Source organism: Montipora foliosa, chromosome 3 (assembly GCF_036669935.1).
Source record: "Montipora foliosa isolate CH-2021 chromosome 3, ASM3666993v2, whole genome shotgun sequence".
Lineage (NCBI taxonomy): Eukaryota > Metazoa > Cnidaria > Anthozoa > Scleractinia > Acroporidae > Montipora > Montipora foliosa.
The window spans coordinates 51,755,658-51,760,657 of record NC_090871.1 but is presented as its reverse complement, the minus strand read 5'-3'; positions in this window follow the sequence as shown (position 1 = coordinate 51,760,657).

The window sequence follows — 5,000 nt, the reverse complement described above, 5'->3', positions numbered from 1 at the left end:
TGGGCAAGATGTAGGACCGTAGATCCCTTGCTTTTGCGTAGCTGGGTTTTAGGGTATGGTTTTAAGAGAAAGAGTAGTGATCATTGTCATCAAGTTATAAGGTAGTGGCGTCGCAATGGGAACCTGAAATAAAGTCAAAGCCTCCTTTATAAGAACCGAGTCAACAGACCTTAGTCAGTAACATTTGCACGAGCGTACGCTGACTCTACCACAGCGAAACGTTTCATTAATAGGGAACAAACCTTTATTAATCTTGACTAATATTACATTCATAAGGCCTTTGGCACGTATTTGACTGGAATGTGAATCACTGACAATGCAGTCCAGGACATTTTAATTTCGTAAACAGTCGGTGCCACGAAAGGCAATGTAATAAAATTGCTTTCACTGTTATATGTTATTAAAGTGAATATTTCCTGAAAGTCAACAGCTATCAGAGAAGAAGCACGGGTCACTGGCCTATCAAGCACACGACTTTACTCCAAACTGACCAAACTGGCTATTTCACCCGTCCAAAGACAAACTAAATGCCTGCATGAACGGCTGTGTATAATACAAACTTGCTGCGGCCCTAAATTATTCATAATGCTTAATTATCCTAGTCTGTGTTATTAGCGATGACAACTGCCGTTATAAAATGCCACTGATCGACATTTACAACGGGTGAAGACCCATAACAATATCTTCGTTGTTTTTTTTTTGGCTGAAATATTGTTTCCCAACTCAACATTGAGAAGACAATTTCGAAATTCATTTCAGGGATAAGTTAGACTTTAGCGGATTCCGCCTCTTTGTTTAGAATCTGCTGGAGAGTCAATTTCAGCTTAAAATCACAGCAGGGGAATTTTCTGCAAAGCAAGATAAATTATGTGATAAGAAGTTTAAACGGAATCCCATTTGAAATCAATAATACCTCTGTACAAATCTAAAGCCCTTTCCGCTCTTTCGCTTCGTCTCACTGTGCATCTGCTCAGTGCTGATGTCGTTCCAACTCAGTTTTGAATTTAGTAGCTGTCTTTTTAGACCTATTGAGAGAGTATAATGTCGACGTTCTTTAAAGGTTCTTTTTTTCTTAAAAATCTCATATTGCTTTAATACACGTAGGCGGTATATAAGGGCAAGTTAATGAATTATTCGTGACTAAGTCGAATATTCCTTGACACTGCACCCACCTGCAAAACATTTCATAAAGAGTTGTCATAAAGATCTTAGAGCCACTTGAAAGGAACGCTGTTCAGTCGATCTTAAGGATCTTAAGCTATTTGTCTTCGGAAGTACTAAATATCTTCCCTGCTGGTTGTGGAAATGCAGACGAAATGTATATTTACAGCACTTCTCGCTTTAACGATTTTAAACGCCTTCGGCGAGGAAGTGAAACCACAAACTAATCCAGAAATTCGAGAATACGACAAAATGAGGACCGCACGTGAAGACAGGATTTATCCCCGCGTTTGTGGAATTCACTCATGGGTGAATTGTCCAAATCGAAAAGGGTCGAAAGGTCACAAGGTATGGTTTGTTTGTTTGTTTGTTTGCATGAAAATCGTCCGGTGTAACACTATCAGTTTATGCCGAAGAGTTTGATAGCGGATGATTTCAGCATTCCGTTTGTTTAAGGATAATGGCAAACTTGTGATTCTCATTTGCCTTTCGAAAGGGCGAGGGAAAGAACATAAGTATTTAGATAAGGGCAACTTTAATCTTCATTATCCTTTGATAAAAACTCCGTTGACTAATTTCAGGTAAATTTCTCCCCAATTTACTACCCTGATTCATAATTTCTAAACCATTTTATTTCACCTTTCGTTTTCTTCACATTCACCATTCAATCGTTTCATGTGAGTTTTGCTGGCCAATCATTTCTAGACACGACTTACAGTGCAATTTCGCCGTCGACTGTGTTCTCATTCAATGAAGTCACCATGTAATTATAATGTCTGGACAAAATATCAAGAAAACTGGGCTCTTTCTCTTCTGAGGTATTTACTTTGAAGCTTTTAGGTAACAGTTATTTTTCTTGAAACATTTTTGAAAGAACTGTTGGCATAGTAATAATAACTTCGACGAAAACTATATATTTGACTTCATTACTTTGCGGAAAATCTCTCATTACCGTGCCCAGCTCCACATTGTCAAGTTTCCACTTACTCACTCACTCGCTCACTCGCTCACTCACTCACTCACTCACTCACTCATCTTTAGTGGTAATGGTCAAACCAAAAGCGATGAAAATCTCCACTGAATATGGTTCAGAAACATTACCTATCGTCGACAAACAAACATAAATGGTCAAACCAAAAACAATGAAAATCTCTAATATGGTTCAGAAACATTACCTATCGTCGACAAACAAACATATTTCAGTGGGGATAGAAATGACCTCATCTGGTCGCTATACCTACGCAAGAGACATCCTTAGCAAAAAAGCTTATAAAGTTCTTACGACAGCGAAACGATTGTTCTCCAATTCGGATACGACCACAATTACAATTGAGAATAAGCTTTTTGATTTCCTTGTCAAACCTATACTACTATATGGATGCGAAATATGGGGCCCGGAGCTATTATCATATAAGACCCATTTTGACAAAAGCACTATTGAACAAGTCCATATCAAGTTCTGTAAACTAACACTAAATACCCCGTGGTACACAGAGAACATTGCCTGTAGGGCAGAACGTGGACGATACCCTTTAAATATAGACATAAAAGCTTCAATATTTAGTTACTCGCTTAGATTACAGCATAAAACAGTCAATCCTCTATTAAAGGAAGCATTTCATCACGCAAAAAGTCAGCCAATTTTTTGATGTATTAAATAATGACGAAACTATACGAATGCACCCTACAAGTAATACATCAAGCCAACTACACATAAAGAATGCTCTCGTGCCTCCATAAAGAAACAGCTTAAAAAGGACTAAATTCGAAATTGGCTGAAGGCTCGCAACAACACTTCCGAAGGCTCTAGAGAGAAATTTACTCGCAAAGAAGTCAAATTCGACTACTAATTGGAAGACTATCTCAAAACTATCAGAAACCCAGCACATAGAATAAGTATGACAAAATTGCGTCTGGGGGTTCATAGCTTGCGAATACAGACTGGGAAATACGCAAATAGAGGTGCACCAATCCCAGTAGATGGAATAACGTGTCTAGTCTGCAATAGAGGTTATATAGAAGACGAGCGGCACTTCTTGATGTATTGCCCAGGGTACGATTACATAAGAAATGAGCGCCATTCTCTCCTTTCAACACACGATGTTGCTTTCAAAAGCCTTAATGATGAGGATAAGATACGGTATTTACTTACCCTAGAAAACGAAAACACTTCAAAGATAGTAGGTAAATACACATATTTAATGTTTCAGAAGAGAAAAGACATCCTAAATGCAAAATAATTAAAAATAATAATTTTATACCAATTGTATTACAAGTAATTGTAACTATGATCTTTTAGTTATTAGTTATTAGTTCAAACATGTTTCGCATTCTTAAGAAATGCTCATGCAAATTTGATTGTCTTGTGTATGAAATGTTCCTTATTCGCGAGCACAAACCGTGTCTGAATATCCAAAGTGACTCGATAAAGGCAAAACTTTTCACCTAGCCTCTAAGGACTTTGAACTTAATCTTGAACATTAATATTCGAGTTATCTGTAAAATATTATATTTGACCTGATGATGGTGTCATGAGGACACCGAAACGTTGTCTTTAATAAGTATGTTTCTGCCCGTAATTTTTATCATAAAATCAGTTATTAGTTATATTAGTTATTAGTTATATATCATCACCTTTATTGTAACGAGACCGATACCTCCCTTTGGAGAGTAAGGCGCAATAAAGATTTACTGTTACTGTTACTGTTACTGTTACTGTTACTGTTACTGTTACTCACTCACTCACTCACTCACTCACTCGCTCACTCACTCACTCCCTCACACACAGTGATTCACATACTCACACAATCACAACTTGCTAAGAAACAGTGCCCCCAGACCATTTTCTCGTGACTTGAGCTTGTTTTGTTTTATTCTGCTCTATCTTGCTCCAAGATGTAACTGTATGTGCTTTCCCAGGGGGCTGGTTATTCCCACCCCTAACCCACTATCCCTAATCGATCCAGGTAGCTCCTGCGAGTCCATGCTGTCATTAATTAAGGGGGCAGCGAGTTTCTCAATCACCAACACTCAGCTCTTCTGTCAAAGGTAACCCTATTTTGCAAATCATTATTGTTAGTTACAATCAACAAGCACTGAATTTCTTTTCCTCCACAGAAAAGGCGAATTCAGGAAGCACCCAATGTGACAAAGTGAAAACGTGGCATCTCATTCATAATTACGCAAGTACTAAAAATAAAGAAAAAGAGACCACGAGCATTGCGTTCCAAAAAAAGTTAAAAGACACTGGGCTAATAAAAATGTAACATGTTTAAAATATTAAAAAAAATAAGTTTTTTTCAAGAAAATCAATCGTAAGTCCTTGTATATTTACCTTAACCAAGGAAACACGATTGCTGTAGCTTTAGTTGTTATTTAGAGCAGCGCAATAAACCTTGTTGTCCCAATTTGCGTCTTTCCTTTATCATTTCCGTATTATTACAGTTACGTGTCGTTTTTAAGATATCGGAGATGCGATGGAACGCCTGAAACTGCCATTAGCTCTGTTGCGTTTTCTCCTGTTGGGGTACTCCGACGGAAAAAGAATTAATATTTCAAGAGGATGTTAGATCAACGGGGGTGGGGGGGGGGGGGGGGGGAGTGTAAGGCTCCAACTAAAGAGGAGAAACTCATAGCCTATGCCACGAAGAAGGCGCTCACATCCACCCAACAGGAACATGCCCAGCTTATGCCTTTTAGCTGTCATATTTAGGTGTGCAACATTTGGAGAGTATAGTTTGGAGAGTAGAGTCCATCATCAAAAAGCCCTTCCACGCATTCTATTCATGCTTTCAAAAATCCCAGTTCAACTCTATCGCTACCTCGAAATTAACCTGGTG